This window comes from Lotus japonicus, chromosome 6 (assembly GCF_012489685.1).
Source record: "Lotus japonicus ecotype B-129 chromosome 6, LjGifu_v1.2".
NCBI lineage: Eukaryota > Viridiplantae > Streptophyta > Magnoliopsida > Fabales > Fabaceae > Lotus > Lotus japonicus.
In genome coordinates this window covers 48,483,893-48,503,269 of record NC_080046.1, presented here as the reverse complement: position 1 = coordinate 48,503,269, position 19,377 = coordinate 48,483,893, and the positions used below count along the sequence as shown (strand labels likewise).

The window sequence follows — 19,377 nt, the reverse complement described above, 5'->3', positions numbered from 1 at the left end:
CCCTTAGGTTATGAAATTGAAAACCCTAATTTTGACCTGATTACACCCTTTAGTGTCACGTGACACGCACATGTTTGTCCAGTCATCACTCTCTCTCCTGAATGGTCACGTGAGAAGCATGTGAGTCAGCCACATCAGCTTCTCACGTTAGTTTCCTGACGGAATGCTAACGGAAGACCAAAATTGCAACGACATGTATAGTTGGAGGACAATTTTTGCTAATTTTGAAGTTTAAGGACCAATTTTGCAGGAAGGCGATAGTTGGGGGACCAAAAGTGCAATTAAGTCTAAAGTTATTTAACCATATATGTTTAATTAAACTAGAGTTCTAACTATCTAACTATACTGATAAATTAAACTCTGAGCTGTCAATTAACCTATGTGTCTGTATCTTTCTTATCTACTAACTTAAAATGCTCATCTATTATTGATCCTCACCCAGCGTTATCCCTGAACGATGGTACTTTCAACCTACATCTACCCTTCTAAACAGCTGTGGAGTATGCTTTACAGGTTGTTTGCCTATTACCTACCTTATCATCTAATCTAATCTAATTCATTTACAGCTTGTGTGATTTGTTGTTTGATTTGATTCAGAGCATTTTCAATTCTCCATTCGTTTCTATAAATTTAACAATCCTGGAATCAGTTTAACATCTTCACCTTCTGCTTCAGACCTTTTAAAGCTAGAGACATATGAACAACCAAAATCATCTTCAGTTTCAGCAGGTCAGGTATTGGACCATGAAGCCAAATTAGCTAAGCTGGAATCTGAGTTTGGAAAGGTCAGTCATGATTACTCAACAGAGGAAATTGGTGATTGGGAATTTGATGAGCTTCAAAGATAATTGGATTCTGGAAATTCAGCAACAAGTAATTAGTTGACACATTGCAATGCTTGCTATTGTATTTATTATGAAGCAATTGCAAATATTATTTAAATTTGTAAGCTATAGTTGGGCTGTTAATGAAGCTGTAATTTGGATCAAAAAAATAAATTTAACATGTTTGATGCAGATGCAGTTATCATGCGTTTTTGCTATTAGTGCATGATGTGGTTGTGGACTTTTCACTGCCACTGAACCGAGATGTATGCAATCTGCAAAATTAATGCTTTAATTCTTACAAAATTACCTTAATTCCTGATTATTAGGTGGTGAAATTCATTCTTTTTGTGGATTTTGGTTGAGAATATACAGAACATTGTTAGAATGAGAGCATCAGATGAACAGAATGAGAACTTATACTTTAGTCAATTACAATTGACTATTTTATCATTTGATTTTATTTCTCTCTGCAGAACAAGAGTGCTTCCTTTATTTTTGTGATGTTTTCTTGGCTTTTTTATGAGCTGATATGTGTTGCAATGTTTTTCTTTCTTCACTTTTCTTTTCTTGATGAAAGTGGATCTGATTTGTAATCTTTCAGGTTATATAATTGAAGGCTGTTTTTAGTAAAATTAGTAATTAATAATTAGAGTAGATATAAGTATAACATCATTTATATTAGTTCATGAATAATGTGATCCATGTTAAAGGTTGTGTTTAGTCCATCAAATCAGTTCCTGTATTTGAATTTTACCAGTCTAATTAATGCTAAATTACTTGACACTAAGACCAACATAATATAAAATCTAGAGGTTTAGGATTAATTTTAATTGTTCAGGAAATTACAATTGACGCTATAGTTTTGCAGTGATTGATTTGATGTTTAACTGCTTCTAATCTTTAATTAAATGTCTTTTGCATCTAATGTTGAAATGTTAACTCATATGAAGATTTGAATGTGTCACCATTGGAGTTGGGTTTCCAACTCCATGCAAACCCTTCATCTACTGGGCTTTCCTTTCTCTCATTGTTTTTGCCAATCTTAGCACTAGCATTCAATTTTATCTTCCAGGAACTTAAATGCACACATATTCCGATGGTTGCTTCTCATTGAACTAAAAGCATTTTGAGAAGACCACTTTCTGGTATGCCCATTCCTGATTGGTTGTGAGCTAAATCTGAAGTGGTTGTGAAATAACTTACCATTTTAAATCTGCCTCTTATAGTGAATGCTTCTTACAGTGGATGCTTCAAGTCCTGGTGCCATAAGTTACATGGATTGCATAGGAAAGGACAAATATGGTGAAGAGACGAAGAAAAACTTTAAACTTGCTGGTGAAAATGTAAGTTTAGTTGAGTAATTTTTTACCCTTTCTCTTTTAGCTGCTACTTTGAACTAAAAGATATGCCAATGGAATCCAGTTCTTGAAGCTAACTTATTCATTCAACAATAAGTTTCACTATTATGAAGATGAAAACACACCTACAAGTCAGTTATGATGGTGTTTTTAAATTGGTTACAGTTAAAATGGAGTCCTTATATTCTTCTTGTGTTTTAATTTTTGGTGTTCTAAATTGTTGCAGGAAATGAATAGATGTCATTTATTAAATGAGTATCAAAAAATCTCAAGAAATTGGTCATCAGTGGTCATAATTCACTACAACTTGAACAAATTTGGTAAATCCGTCCTTATTCAAATAGTACCGGAAACACATAGTTCAGTACTTAACAGCTGATATGACAAATAACAACAATAGATATTAGATAATTCATCTTAATTTCGGTGCTTTTGTAATACTTCTGAATTCAAACATAATTCTTTGGGTTGGATACATGTAAGTGCTCCATTATCTTTGGCCACATGTAATGTAATTTTTATGTTCTTGAGTAACTTATTATTATATCCTGTGTGGTGTCAGCATCAAACTAACTATGTAGTAGTGATTTTTCTTCTCATATACCTCCTAAAGTCAATACATTTCTACTTTCGAAAAAAAAAAATACCTCATAACGTCAAGGCTTCTGAGATTCTAATAAAAGTAGTGGCCTATGGACTTAGCTACCTTATGTTGTTGTCATGTTTATACAGTACTAAGGTGAACTTAGCTAACTTACTCGGTTGAGTTAGAACACAGACCTTTAGCTTCAAATGCTTATCATTGTAATGGTGCTAATAGTCTGTTTGGTTTCATAATTAGATAACTTTCTTTCTTAATAAAAAAAATAGAAGTAAAAAACTTTTATTTCGAATGGTCTTCCTCTCTAGCTCTGTTATGATTAAGACATATCATCTTGTGTTGACTGCTAATGCTTAATATTCCAAGTATTTTCTAACCTTCTATGAAGCTAATAAGCTGACCATAGGTTTGTATTTTTGACAGGTTTTTTTTTTTTTGTTTAAAGTGACTTAATATTTATTCTCTACTCACTCTGAAAAGTGAGGTGCTCCGCACTACCCTCTCCCTCTCAGGGTATCAACGTCATTCGTCAATATATACTATCTTTATTATCCTTCAACAGTGAACATAATTCATGTTCAATCTTAATGAAGAAGTATAGTGTCCATCCAATACCGGGTCTAAGGATGTTGGGCTCTTACAAGACGTTTGATCTTCATTTATTCTTATAATATAAGAATTATATAGAAAAATATCAACTAATTATCTCTTATCATTAAAATTTTAACAATGCCCATAAATTATTAATTTAATCATAAAGTTTTGTATTACTATTAAGTAATTTTAAAATACAATTTACAATACGTAGTTTTAAAGAGTGGTAAATAACTACATGGTTGGCAAATACTTTCATTTAATTTTTTTTTTGTCAAGCAATTTATCTAGATTTTTTTTTTGAGTTTCGTGTTAATTATTTTATTTAAAATTCTACATAAATGATTTTTACTCTTAAAAATTTCGCCAAAATATTAGTTATGGCCTCATGATATAAAATTTATAATGATAACTAAATCCATGTGATAGTAAATTCAAATTGTGTAACCAAAAAAATTCAAATTTTGTAATATAATTATAATTGTAAAAGTTTTTTTTATTCTACTATATATTGATCTAAACTTGAAATTCATGAGTTGGGGTGGGGAAGTTCATGGTTCAATCACTAGAGGAGGTAATTTATCTTTCTGATCTACCCAAAAGAACTTCAAATTGAAAAATGACACAAGTATTTCATATGGTGTTTTTTATTTGTATTGGTATCAAATCTTTATCGTCAAATGACATATCTAATGGATAAATAATATTATTTATATTTCGGTGCATTACCAAAAAATCTTATCGATGTAAACTTTTTATCATCGGTGTAAGTGGAGTCTTGAGGCATAAACTAAAAATAATAACATTATTATAAAATAATTATAATAACACTTTAAAAATCTTACAATCGTTTATATATATATATCTGTAATATTTAGATATTAAAATTTAAAATTATAGTAGTAAAGATAACAATTAAAATGAGTAAAACATGTAACTTATTTAATTCATTTTAATAAATTATAAAATATTTCTCCGTGCATCGCGCGGGTATAATCCTAGTTCTAACACAAACAATGTTAATGTACGTGCATGCTATAGTTAGGAAACCAATACAAAGTCACAAAGATAAAGAAGATAAGAATAATAGAGAGGGAGCTGGAAAAGCAGACACAGCTACAAGAGACAATTACCAAACCTACACCCCCACAAAAGACACCCAAAATCAGCCCAATCACATGCACCAAAGAGTATCGAGATAGCATGCAGGACCTGCATCTGGGTAAGGCCAGATTACGAAGGCATACCACACCACAAAGCTCTTTCCTTCTCATGAGACAACAGAGCATACCAGAAGAAACATCCAAATACAAGTTAGTTAAAGTCAGAGACAAAATAACTTGTGAGTAAAGGAAATCGAATTCAGCTGAGAATCACATTCTTCAACATTGAGTCACTCTAAATCCACCAGCTAGCTAGATCAAAGTAGTAAGTATGAGCTAGGAACCAACCCACAAGCAAAGTTGCTATTCATTTTTTTACTAAATGTGGCACTACAAAAAAACGTGCTTTTAGTGGCACAATATTTGTGGCATTTACCAAAAAATGCCACAAACTTATATTACTTTGGCACACTAATTTAAAAACGCATTCCTAGCTAATTAGCAGCAATTTGGTAGTAATTTACTAAAGCTTATATTACTCTGGCATTTAAGTAGAATGCCACTAATTTAAAAACGCATTCCTAGCTAATTAGCAGCTATTTGGTAGCAATTTTCTGAAGTGGCACTTAACTCAAATGCCACAAATAACCCTTTTCAATTTTAATATTAATTTTTTTTTAACTTTCACTCACACAGTTTTTCAGATTTTTAAACCAAAAAGAAAAAAGAAATATCTCTTTCAGCTTTTCTTCCGATTCATCGTCGTCCTCAGTCATGATCACCACATCGCACCAGAGCGACCACAAAACAAAAATTCCAATCCTATCCCCATGTTTCAATCGCATTCATCATCCCCAATCCACTGAACCCTATTCAAAGCAGCCATTGACGATCGCTCCGAGTTCGCTCACCAACATCACCATCCTCATCTCTCAATTCTGATGCTGTCGATGTTGCTGTGAACAATCAGAAGAAGAAGAAGAAACAACAACGCTGCAAGTGCTCAGAAACTCGATGTCGATAACCGAATCGCTCTCTGTTTCTACTTCCGGATCGCCGATAACATCCTCCGTCAAGCTCTATCACCACATCGCATCAGAGCGACCATCGCTCCATCTCCATCGCAGCCACACTCCACCGCAAGCAGCTGTGCTTCCAGATCCAGCAAATTCTCCTGGTTCACGATACTCACCGGAGAAGAAACCCTAGATCCGCGATGCTACATGTCCGACACCTCCAGAATTCCACTCCGGCTATCACCAGGTGGCGCAACAAGCTCGAGAGGTCGCGTTTCTTGCCTTTCTTCTTCTGATTCGATCTTGTTTCTTACCCGCAGGTACACTGAATTGGAAATTGCGGTGTCGGAGATAGGAATTGTAGGGCTGAACGCGGAGAATTTAGGGATTGGAGGTGTTTGGGTTGACAGTGATCCCATACTACCGGCATCAACCTCAGTAGTTGGAGGATGGATAAAGGTATTGCTCCTGGAATCGACTCTGGTTCTCATACGTATGCCAGGTGTTTGATGAAATTACTGCTTCTTGTCACACATCAATACTAACTAACAATCTTTTGGATAAGTATGAAAGGCGTAGTTGGTTGAATGCATAGCTAACTTTACAGTGAAACTGGTTTTGGCATCCATCCCCCAAGTACCTTCCATCTTTTGTTATTAATATGATTTTAATGTATGATTTTATATATATATTATCTAAATCCATCACTAACTCAATTATCTTTTAGCTAGCTGTTGTTTTTTGTGTATCTAGTTCTGTGTAGTAGTTTTGATATTTCCTTACAAAAGTTCCTGAGGGAGAAATGAAAGAACAGGTGCAGGCAATGCAGTGACTAGTCAGTCACTGAATTAGACCCAGATTGGGTAGTGGTACTGGCAGAGCCTGAGTTCAGTTCAGAACCACTATGTTACTCCTATCTCACAGCTAGCTCTTGCTATGAGATTATTGATGTGTTTGGATAAGTATTAATATAAAGTTCATGTTGAATGATTTTTATAAAATTTACTTTGATTAGTATTGAATAGAATACTAATTTATAAAATTTACTTTGATTGGTTTTCAGCAGGTTGATAAGGGATATTGAAAGTGACTCAGTCTTGAGGCTCAATCACTACCCACCTAATACCTATACATAACAGCAACAATAGGGAAGACAAGTCACCCCCCTACAACAACAAGGTTGGGTTTGGGGAGCATTCTGACCCTCAAATCTTGACCATTCTCAGATCCAATGACGTGTGTGGCCTCCAAATCTCTCTTCAAGAAGGGGTGTGGATCCCAGTCAAGCCTGACCCTGAGGCTTTCTGTGTTAACGTAGGTGATGTACTAGAGGTGTGTAATCTTGTTCCTGCACTCAGTCCATTTTTTATATGATCATGTTTTTTAACCCCACACACAATTCATTCATTTTGCTAAGCAAATTAAAGGAGGTGGGTAGGGGGGTCTGGGGGCCTGCCTAGTGAGGAGCAAGTAGCTTTAAAAGAAAAATCTCAAAAGGTAATCCAGCTTTTGTAGGAACTGAAATGAAGTGACACGAAAATCACTACATTATTGACTGAAGCTAGTTATAGGATTGAATTTCAATAAGTTCAATTCATAGTGTGAGTGATTTGGCTTTATCTATTCAATTTTGGTTTTAAGATCAATTATATTATAAGTTATGGTGGATGTTCTACAACATGTTTGAATACACAGAAGATTTTCATGATGGAAGGGTGATTGATTTTAGGAGAAATTGCTCCTTACAACTTTAGTGGTAGCATAATTGATTTCGTAAGATCTAAACGTGAATTCAAACATGCTGATAAAGTAAGTTTCCACGTTAGGAGAAGAAGTACTTCTAACTTCTGAGAGTAGCTTTTGAGAAAGGAAAAATGATTTTGATAGTTTTTAACGTAAAACCAAACATGCTGATTATTGCACATGAACTGCTTGAGGGCTGGGCTTGCTATTGAACAATATTAAATTATGATTATGAACACAACATTACTGAGAAAGAGAACAAAGTGGTTTCATAAATAAGTGGACTAGCATTTAATATATACAAGGAGGTCTTTTTAGTTTAAGAGAGCTCAATTTTCTCAAGGGAAACTATGAAAAACCCATGTAAGACAAGCTTGATTAGTAAGGCTTACAAGAGAAGAAACACAAAATGGCCCATGGGTTAGTTAGGCCTTGTCAGTTAAAGCAGGCCTTGTAAAACTGTCAAGAGTAGTTAGTTAAAGCAGGCCTTATCGCTAGAATGGAGGCTGTAATAGAGGGAATTAGATGGTTAAGGATTTGAGAAGGGACAGACTGGTTCTCATTCTCATATCCTAGAAGAGAGACAGCTTCATTGATTTAACTAAGGTTATATGTTGCAGTTTTTAATGAGTACAAATGTTGATTTCGTGTGGTTTTAATTTTTAAGGACAATGCCAATGCTAATGATGAACCGGTTGAAACTGCTGATCATGCAAAGGGATTTCACTAATGTTAGTGAGGTTAGTCATGTTTGCTACTCTACTTTGGAAATTTAGTTTTTGAATGCTGAATGTTTTCATTTCTGTTTCTCATTGAAGTGATTACTTGATTGGGTCCTTGCTTCCACAACTGTTCTGTCATCCACATTTGTTTTAGCATTTTGTTTAACTGTAGTTGCTGTTTGGGACTTGAGAAATTTTATGTGGGTTTTCCCCCTTTTTTGATTCAAAAAAGACTTGATAATTCAGTGATCTTTTCATCTGTAGAGAATTAATGTTTGGTCTGAAACTTAAATGGCACTGCTGTAACTAGATTTATGTGTGCAATTAATGGAAGAACTTCATGTTTTATAAAGCATTGTACTTCCAATTTTGTTGAACCCTTTAACTCTGATTTGTACGTGAATCTATTTCCATCTTAATTTTGATTTCATTTTAGATAATTCATACTTTCAGATTATTATATTGACTTATGGTTTATTAGTTTCAGCTACTGATTAGAAATTTGACAAATGTCTACCCTTTTCATTGCAGGGTCAATTGATGACAATATAGATACAATGAGGCATATATGTAGTTTGTGGCATTTAAAAAAATGCCAGTTTCAATTTGTGGCATTTAGAAGATGCCAGAAGCATTTGTGGCATACAAAAACCGGCATTTAAGCAAAAAATGCCACAAAACAGTTGTGGCACCTGTAATAGAGGCACTTAAAGGTGAATGCCACTAATCACACTTGGGGCATTTAATAAATGCCACAACTTAACAATATCAATGCCACTAAAAATACATTTTTTTGTAGTGTGGGTAGATATTTCTCATTCAAACATTTTTCTTTCGGTTACTACTCCATCTTTCTAGTAATTTATTACACAATAAAATTTTTTTGACTAAATTTATTGCTTTAATTTTCCAATATTTCTAACCTTTTTGCATTAGCTGTTTTTGACCGAGTTTATTACATTGAATTTTCTTCAATAATTCTTTAAACCTGATTTATTGCATTAATTTGCTTGAGCATTTTAAATAGCCTCTAGCCCTATTTGTCTATCTTTCAAATCAGAATGGCCGCCAAAATCAACTATATGTGTTTTTTCTTTGCAATTCCATGGCTTCTGCTCTCGTTTCAGGTAACTAAATTTTACAATACTATTTCAAAAGTTTTGTTTTCCTCATTTAAATTGATATGAGGAGGATATTTCCCCTTTTTCCTTAATGGGCTAGTGTTTTAGAAGTCTTGTTTGTAACTTTAGGAGTTCTTGATTGTTGTCATATAAAATGATATATGGTCTCTTTTTTTCATGACACAAGCTAAGCAAAAACTGAATAGATTATTACCATTAATTTTATTTCCAGCATTAGGTATCCATTCTGAAGTTAAAAGGTTTTCATTCCTACATTTAAAACAAAAAAAGTTGCTAAAATGCTCTTTTTTTTCTTTCCTCTTCATGTTTATTTTTTTTATTCACGTAAATCAAAGCCTAAATAGCAGTCTTTTAAGATAGTCATTTAACTTCCTAAACATTGAGACATTTTTTGTTATTCAGGTTATGCTTTCTTAACAGAAGAAACTGTGGCAATAAATGCTGAAGCTTTTTTTTTATAACCCCTGATATTCTTCTTAATAAAACGTAGTGTACACATCACAAAAGGCCAAGGAGGAATAGGAGATGTGAGAGAAGAAGGCCTTAAAACAAGACCATAGCCAATGGTACCTTTAACTCTTTAAGATATTCTCTTGACTGCCTTCCAGTACTCCTCTAAAGGTTGTGAAAGAAATTGACACACCATATTGCAATGCACATTTTTAGGTTGCATTATATTGGGTTTTGTGGGGTGACTGGTGCGAGTCTCATTGTCATTGTGATAGTGTACTGTGGAATGAATGGAGATAGTGTACTGTGGATTCATTGTAAAAGGTACTTGGTGTGTCTAACTATCACATCTTTGAGATAATCTGGTGTCTGTAATACAGATTTATTTCGGGTAAATAGCCAAGTTCGTCCCTGAAAGTGTCCACCGCCTTCAACTTCGTCCCTAAACTTCTAAAATGTCTCTCACGGTCCCTGGAAGTGGCAAATCCCCTTCACGTTAGTCCCTGGGCTAAAAAAAGTTGACGGATGTTAACAGAAATGATGAGTTGTCACGTTAAGTGCCACTTGGACATTCTTTCCACCATCAGTATAGTCCCCACCGTTGAAAAAGTCAAAGTTCTCTCCCCTCACCCATTCTCTCCCTACACCCCTTTGGGTTACGGTTCCCTGAAACAGGTTATTGGTCAAGCTCAAATCCTCCAAGGAGCAGCCACACCTGGGTCAGCGAAGTCATGTTCTGCTAAAACATCAGGGAGCTGCAATGAAGCAAAGCTCGAAGGCAACACACCTTCAAGACCATTGAAGGCTAAATGCAAGTGGGTCAGGCCAAGAAATCTGGGATATTCCCGGTGATGTTGGCGGAGTTGGCGGAGAAGTTTTGCAGCGATGACGAGTCACGGAGGCTCTCTGGAATCTCCAACCATTGGAAGGGGTTGTTGCCGATCTCCACAGACTGAAGCTCCATGAGACCGCCGAAGAAATCGTTGGGGATGGAAGTGAAGCGGTTGTTGCTGAGAATGAGGACTTGCAGGGAGCTCAACCCGTTGAGGCTAGGAAGAGGACCTGAGATGTTGTTCAACTGGATCTCCAAGCATTCAAGCTCGGTTAGGGTTTGGAGAGTGGTGCTGTTTGGGAGGGTTCCATGGAGGCTCTAGCAACCGATTTGGATCGGGGTGACCCGTTTTTCCTCGGAGCAGACGACGCAGGTCCATGTACACTGGTCCGGGCCGGACCACCCGAGAGACTCCGACGGGTCGAGGGATGTTTGGAGGGTGAGCGGTGAGGAAGAAGAGGGAGAGGAAAATGGGGAGAGGTTTGATGTTTGGGAAGCGGGTTGTCATCATGGTGGTGGTGGTGATTGGTGAGTGTGGGGAAAGTGAAGAAGAAGAAGAAGCGATGGAGATGGAGATGGGAGGAAGAGATGGCGATGGAGAGTGAAGAAGAAGAAGAAAAAGTCAATAATTTTTTACAGGTTTATCTATTTGGGAGGAGGAGAGGAGTGAGAGAAGGGTGCTGGTGCTGGTGGTGTTGGGGGAGGGAGGTTGGAGGAGGAAAAAGGGTGGTGGAGGTGTTGGTGGGTAAGGAGAAGGGTGGTGGGGGAGAGAGGGGGGGTGGGAGAAGGGTGTTGTGGTGGTGGTGGAAGAGAGAGATGAGTGGGGGAGAGTCCGAGAGAGAAAGAAAAGGTGAGATAGAGAAAAGAAGTTGACTTTTCAACTGTTTGGGACTACATTGACATTAGGTTGATAATATTAGGGACTAAATTGATATCTAAGTGACGCTTAATGTGACAACTCAGCATTTTCGTTAACGTCCGTCAACGATTTTTAACCCAGGGACTAACGTGAAGGGGATTTGCCACTTCCAGGGACCGTGAGAGGCATTTTGGAAGTTTAGGGACGAAGTTGAAGGCGGTGGACACTTTCAGGGACGAACTTGGCTATTTACCCAATTTATTTCTTCACTGCTGAATCCAACAACTTCGTGTCTTGTGCCTTAATTTTGGCATACATGTGCAAACAGCTTCATTGTATGTGTTTCTTTCTTTGTAATTTTGTTACTGTCTTGTCGTTGGTGCATGGTTTAGTTTACTAGATTTGGTGGTGCTTTAATGATTTTTCTGATGTTGTCATGACACTGTACTATTTCAGCCAATAATATTTATTCATGTGTCTTTTAAACATCTTTCGTGATAGAAAACATTTTTCTTTTGCCATGTATTGGCTTTGTATAATGTGGCTGGACAATTTTCACTTTGAAGATCTTGTAGATTCTGTTAATTTTGAATGTGCTCATTCTGTCAATCAGTTGAGGAGACCCCGACTCAACTGTTCTTCCTGATGATTGTAGACTGCATCTTTTACAATACCTTGGCTGTTCCAATGTGAAACAGAGAAAAGGTTGCTGGTGGATTATTTGGTATGCAGTGGTATGGTCTATTTGGATACGTAGTAACTCTATTGTGTTTAGGGAAGGAAATGTAGATGTTGATAGAGTAGGATGTAGAGTTTTCATTGTTCATTCCTTGAGTGGATTTTGAACTTAGCTCAGTGCTTGGAACTTGGATGTATTGTAACCTGTTTGCCCCCAAGTTGTGCAGCTAGTGTTGTTCGCTATTCTGATTAAGTTGCTCAGTACATTGTATCTTTTCAGAGTTTTGTTAATCAGTAATGGTAATTGTTATGAAATTCCAAAAGACAAAATGTAAGAATGCAATTGTCACCATCCATTTTTTTCAATTGTAATTCTTGGATTTCGTCTCATCATGTTTCGTACTGTTTAGCATTGCTTTATTTTTCTGGTTATCACTTTCAGTATTTTAATTTACATATTAACCTCAATTTTATACATTGGACTTGGCTTTATAAGCAAGAAGATTCCATTCTAATAAAACTCATCTGCCTTAATTTTGCAGCATGCAGTTTTTAGCTTCAGAACTCGGCTCTTAACTTCGATGACCAAAATTCAATAGAGAATTGTGGTAGTTATCTTTTCATGGCACCTCTCTTTTCAATTTATAAAACCAAAAATAAAAAACAACTCAAGAAAATACTAAAAGTTACTAAAATTGTGGTAGTTATCACCATTATTAAAAAAACAGATTGGTCATTGGAACTGTGTAACCGGTCCCAATTAAACACGTCTAGCATATTTTTTGACAATAGTGGGATCACTATATCCGACTTCATTTAGTCAAAAGTTCAATATTTCAGCCTTGCTTGAACCGGTAATTAGTTAGTACATATTTGTAATATTATATAATTTGTTCATAATTTATTAACATATAATGTTTAGAAAGATTTGCGATGATCACGACGACTTCCTTCGGTTTGAACACACGCTGACAGTGGATGATGGTTCGCAGATGATGTGTAGCCGGTGGAGAGCCCCGTCGTTGAGTTGTATTAAACTGAATACAGATGGAAGTTTCTTAGAGCATGAGAACTGTATGGGAGGTGGTGGCTTCTTCGTGATAGTTCTAGTAAGTGGCTTGGGGGGGGGGGGGGGTTATGTGGTTTGATGTGGGCGGGTGCCCTTTCCTTAATGAGGCATCGACACTACGTGATGAGTTAGTGTTGGCTTGAAACTAGGGTCACCGGAACGTGGTGTGCAAGGAGGATTGTTCTTACTTACTTTATTATATAAAGTGAGTCAACACACTTTAGGGAAGTCAAATCCCTTAAGCAGAATAAACATCCCAGGTCAAACTAATTATAAGTTTTATTATACTTTTAGTCTTCTAGTTTAGTATGTTGGGGGGTGATTTTAGTTCCCACACTTTTTTTCGCTTACAAATTCGGTTGAATTTGCCTATTGGGATGCACATTTATGATAGTGCTCCTTCAGTTTGTTTACTTCGTTTTTTTCACTTAATTTAAATTCGAACTTTTCTAAATGATCGTATGAAAAGTTTGAGTTAAATCACCCTAGTTATAGGTAGACTAATGATATTTAAGATAAGTAAAATTTATTACTCTCTTATTTTAAATATTATCGATTTAACTAAAGTTTTTTTAGGGGTCATTTTAGACAACTTCTTTAAATCCTCTTAATTCTCTAATCAAGTAAGTATGGTCTTGTAGTTAAATTTCCATCCAAATATTACTTGGTTTGGTGATTAGGCAATGACATAGTGTCTGTTTGGTTTCCATTAAAATTTGAATTCACACATTCCAATGTCTCAAACATGAAATAGATTTTGGACCTCCGTTGGGTGAAAGCATTTTCAAACTGAAAACCAAACATAATAAACTTCTTTCTTGATTAGCCATATTGGCAATGATATGGAAAACTTTAAAATAATTAAACATAATTTAAATTATCATTAGATGTAGGGTGTTGTCATTTTCCTATTGTAAAAAAAATGTAGGTGCTGCTGTAAGGCCTGGAAATGCCCAGTGTTTACATTGATATTTAGTAAACAAACATCTTCCAAACTCGATTGGAAAAAGTTTAAGAATTTTGCGAATTAAGGGTTCTTTTGGGAAAACGTCTTACCAAAACGTTGTGTGCAAAATAAGATTTTCTCGACAACCGTAGGTCCAAGAGTTGATTCATTAATTCGAGATGCAAAGAACAACTGAAGGTGCATAAAAGTAAATTTCATTAAGTAAAAACAAAGTACACAATTTGGAAAGTTGTAATTACATTAAACAAACAAAGAAAATCGACAGGAAATCCAAAGAGAATAACAACAAATTCAAAAGCGCTTAAGTGCAAGAATTGTAAATGGCTGGTTCTGCAACATACTCCTCCATGATCACGTTAGGCTCGTTGAGTCTCTTTGATGCGGACATGTGAGCTTTTTAGTGAGTTTGAGAGTTGAGTTGGGAATCCCTTTTCTGAATGAGTGTTCTTCTATTTATAGTGCTCCATGGTCTCACACGTTCTTGGTGGTTTCTTCCTCTCGATGGGTGAGTTAGTGGGTCTGGTTTCCCCACGATCTGATTCTTGCTCCAGAGGTTCCATGCGTAGTGGGAAAGGGGTGTGCTTCAACCGCTTGTCCGCCACGTGGAGGCTTCTCCAAGTGACTAAACGCTCCTCAAACCGTTTCCGTGGGTTACGAGCACGTGCCCAATTGACCCTTTTTTGTAGCAACCGCTTCCAACGTATCTCTTGTCGAGTTTTGCCAGCAACATAACTTAGCGTTTATCCTGATTTCCCTGGCTCCATTCTTCAACAAGCCCATGTGATTTTGGGCCAGATGTTTTGGGCCAACAGATGCCCCCCAAAAATGTTGGTCTTCGACCACCATATCTTGGAGAAACCAAGCATTTTTTGAGTTTGAATTGTGGCTAATCTTCTCTGGAAAATTAACCATCTTGCAATCCAAGCCGTTCGTTTTCAAGTCCAATCTGCAGTCATAACGTCTAACTTTCTTACTGCTAGGTGCAGTCTTTTCACTAGGAACCACCATTCCCCTTTTTAGCCTACAAGCTAGGAGGCAGCGGTTATAATAATAAAATAACCGTTGGGATCTTAAATATTATACAATATGGCATAATGCAGCTTCACATCCGCTTCCTCCTTCCGTCTATAAATACGCCATTGATGCTTTTACAAGCTTTACGCTCTCTGAATCTTCACAGATTTTCTTGAAATCTTTCTGTTATTTCTTTTCCTCCGGTGACTTTTCAATCGCTTCTCATGGCCTCTGACCCCAGCAAGGTTGTTCCGTTGGCTTCTGAACTCAAAATTCCTGAAGCTAAGAGCGTACCCATTCCAGATCCCCCAAATGCTGAGGAGAAAAGAGCCATCTGGAAATCCTAGGTACTCATTCCTTTTACTGTTAATGGTACTTTGCGCGCCATTTTAGGTCCTTTGAAAATGGCAAAAAGGGGTGCACCTGGTTGTCTTCCTGAGGGACATGCCACCTTTCACCCTAGTATTCGAGGGGAGGAGCTTATTTTAGCTTTTCGATCTTCTTATCGGATGCCCTTCCTGAGTGACCCTAAACGAGCTTTTCGATTTGCCCCTCTCAACCCTTTTGCTAATGACGGTGCTTACCTTAAATGGCTTAATAGAATAGAAGCCTGTAAAGCTCAGCACTGGAAGAAGGTCGGGATTTTCGACTTAATCCAATTGTCGAGGTCACCGATTTCGTATAACCCGGCCATGCTTCTGAGTTCCTTTTACTTTTGGGAGAGGTCTACTAACTGCTTTCACACCCCTTTTGCCATGATTACTCCGACTCTTCTCGATGTTGCTGCTATTGCTGGCCTTTGGCCCATGGGCGATGATTATCATTCCACTGTTGCCCCAACTACGCCAATCGCAATCTCGACTGAGAATGTGGACTTCAGTCGATTTGTTAAAGACCATTATGTCGAGGAGGGTGAGGTGTCTGATGCTGAGCATGTTGCCTTTCTTTTGTACTGGCTTTCTGCTTACGTTTTCTGTACTAAATCCTTGAGGATCCCTGCCAAATTACTTCCTTTAGCTAACTTGCTTCACGAAGGTTGAAAGCTTGCATTGGCTAGGCTAGTTCTTGGCAATTTGTACCAAATGATTAACGAAGCAGTGGCTGATATTCGAAATCCTAAAATCATCTCTTTGAATGCCGCTGGCCCTCTATGGTTGCTTCAACTCTGGTTGAATGCGGTTTTTGAATCTTTTCTCCCAGCCAAGAAGACTCCTCCCGCAGTTTCTAATACCAGGATTGATGCTCATCGGCTTGAAACCTTAACCCCTCCTTATGATGCTTCCAACTTCGAAGCTGATTTTAAGAAGTACTTTAGCATGTTTCTCGAGCTAAAACACTACCGGTCTAGCTTTTCCCCTTACAGCAAACCAACCTATGGCCCACGATGGCTTAGGAATTCATACCCTAACCTTGCTGACTCAGGAGCTCTCTCCCTGCATCAGCTTGAACTCTGGCAAACCATCCTGTCTCCCCGAGTTTTAACAATAGGTTTTGCCAGTAACGATCACACCTTGTGTGGCTATAACCCCCAGCTCGTTTCTCGAAAATTTGGGCTAAGACAGGATATGCCCAACACTTTGTTTGACAGCACTCTCGTCCTTTACCCTGGCGCCGTCACTAAGATCAGTGTCTTCGACAAAACTGTTCACTATTATAACAATAAGCTTCTCGACCTTAGTCCTTTTCCTTTTGTTCCTTCTTATTACGTGACCAAGTCCTTTAAAACCTGGTGGTCCGGGTATTGGACTGAAATTTCGATGCAGCTTGTGGATTGTGTTCAGTGCATGACCAATGCTTTTCTTTTGCAGAATCAGATTCCCAAGAAGACCAAAGGTATGCATCTAGCTGAAATCGACGCTTTTCAGAAATTCTTTGGTGTAGTGTATTTTCCGGAACCTCGACTTCGGGAAACTGTTGCCAAAGCTGCTCAGGTCCTTAGGCAAAAGTGGGAATCTAAAGCCAAGAAATCTCGATTGGTCATCCCTCCTCATGAGAATGGTCTTTCTTTTGTCACTCGAAAAACTGGCTTTACGTTCCCATCGTTGCCTACCTGCCAGTATGCCTTGGCCTTTCCTCTGGTCCTTCCCAAGTGGGTTGACCATGTAAGTATAAAGAACATTTATTATGAGGCGTTGCCTCCCCAGAAGCGAGTGACTTGACCTAAATACTACATGTGGAATTATCCTTTATATATGCCGGTCGAAATCTTCAACCACATATCGCTAAACGCGCGTATTGGTCAAGGTAACCATTTCGACTTGGCTTCCTTGCACTGTTGGTTATCTGACATTTCCTTTTAAACTTTTGCAGCTGAACCCATCCCTCGATCAACTCCTCAGGCTTCTCCTCAAGTTCCTCCGGTTACTATTGAAGTTGACGATGATGATGATGACGACGATGTCAGTTTGGCTGACAAGCTTAACTAAACCAAGGTACCTTCTGGTTGAGCAAGAGTGTTTTCTTTCTAATTTGCTTATCTGTGTCCTGTGCTAAGCCTTTACTTGCCCCAGGGTCGAAAACGAGGGGCCACCCCTACTACTTCTGCCAGTAAGAAACGAGCCAAAGGTTTTAGTGGCTCCACTGTTAGTAGGCCCTCTCCAGCCAAATCCACAAGCCAACCTCAGGTGGGGGAAGGTGGTGGCGGTTCAGCTGTTGACAAGGTTTGGATGTTCTTGATTATGTTGACGATTGTGCTTAAACTGACGCTGTCGAGTTTTACTCATGCTTTGTTCCCTTTCCTAGGTCGAGATGCAAGAGCATTCCGCTTCTAGCCCTCCATCTCACGACGAGCTGATCGTTTCTGCAAACGTCGAAGTCTCTAGCCAACATGGCGAGAAGACGCCAATAGAGGAGGCTCCTAAGAAAAAGAAGTCCAAAACCAAGTCTAGCAGAGGGTCGAGTAGCAAGTCTTCACAGCCTTCTAAGAGTTCAGCCGATTCTAGTCCCCTCAAACAATCTGCTCACAAGGTAACCATTGGTTTGGTCGTAGTCTATCATATTGTACTTTCTCTTTATGTCTCCTGAAGGATTCTCACTTTCCTTCTTCAGAGGGTCGGTATGTCCAAAATGGCTGTGCCTCGAGCCACGTGGTTACCTCCTAATATCCCACCATTCGTTCTGTCTAGTCCTTCGCGCAGTTTGGAGTCCTCGAGTTCGAGTTTAGACTCTAGTGAATTAGACCCTGTGTGGGACAAGTTGACATTCTATTTCAATTCAAAGCCAATTGCTTGGCAGCATCCCGGTTGTGAACCTTATTATACCAAGGAATGTCGAGATAACCTTTCTAATTTTCCTCCGCAGGATACTCAAAGCACTTCCCCTCCTGCCCGTGAGCAGAGTGTGCCACACGTCGAAGTTCAAAGTGGTGAGGACAAGGTGCCCCTAGTCATTCAGCCTGACCAAGTGATTAGCGTTATGCCTCCTCCTAAGTCTCCTGTTGCTGCTGGCGCCGGGGCCCAGACCTCGACTCAAGCTTCCCCTATGCCTAAGGTTCGACAAGACTCTGGAATGGCTCTGCTTTCCCCACAAACCAAGGGAGGTTCAGCTTCTTTGAGGACCACGGCCTTGTCCCATGCTTCTAGTGAAAAGTTGGATGCTCTCTTTGCCAAGGACCCTCTTAGTGCTATCCAAGGTTTTCTCGATGGTACTCTGGACCTTGACTCTCCAGCTCTCCAGGTCGACGTCGCCGAAACTGCTGAGTCTCGTGGGGTGGCCAATGCTGATCAAATCAACGAGAACCTAGCCAAGCTTAAGAGCCTGATCTTTACAGAAGGCTTCCTCGATTGAGTTCAGGATGACCCTCAGGCTAGCCATGAGGTTAAGGAACGTCTCACTTTTCTCATTGGCCAGTGTCTTGACCATGCTCAGGCAGTTGCCCTTGTCGAGTTGCAAACCTTCTTGGTTGAACTCTTGGCTGTCTTTGATCAAGCTAAGAATGTGCGTCAGATCATCACGAGCAAGGGGGCTCGGGTTGCTTCTGGTACAAATCAGATCTCGAATATGAAAGATGAAGTTCTCAAGTTGACTGTCAGGAAGGCCTTGATAGCCTCTGATTTAGCACGTATCGACGATCGACTCAGTGAGCTTCAAAGAGAGACGATTAAGTTGGAAATGGAGCGGGCGACCTTGGTTGAAGAAAGCCCTGCTGTGAACACCGGTTTGGCTCCCTTACTGACGAGTGCAAGAAGTTGATGTTGTCTACCTCCAAACTCTCCAAGGAAATTGAAGTCGACACGCTGGCCAAACAGAGTCTAGAAGCCAAAATTGCTGCTGCCAAAGGCCAACTTGAAGCTTTTAAGTCGAAGTTTTAGGATTTGCTTCCTTTTTCCTTCTTACTATCTTGGCATGTAATGACTATTATTTTGTGTGGTGTTTGTTGCCACTTTTGCAATTAACTTCGGTG

At 38.5% G+C, this 19,377-nt stretch overlaps 1 long non-coding RNA gene across 8 annotated transcripts; it reads left to right on the top strand.

Annotated features, from left to right (window-relative positions):
* The first annotated feature begins 358 nt into the window (after positions 1-358).
* On the top strand, positions 359-8,856 carry LOC130722110 (uncharacterized). Of its 8 annotated transcripts, none has more exons than XR_009013778.1 (8): positions 359-513; positions 676-873; positions 1,900-1,972; positions 2,070-2,170; positions 2,412-5,958; positions 6,563-6,831; positions 7,910-7,982; positions 8,496-8,856. It is a non-coding gene; the product is annotated as an uncharacterized LOC130722110 (long non-coding RNA). The 8 variants fall into 8 exon arrangements; XR_009013775.1 differs by having other exon boundaries at positions 2,054-2,170; XR_009013774.1 differs by having other exon boundaries at positions 676-1,972; positions 2,054-2,170; positions 2,412-5,746; positions 5,820-5,958.
* Positions 8,857-19,377: the final 10,521 nt, after the last annotated feature.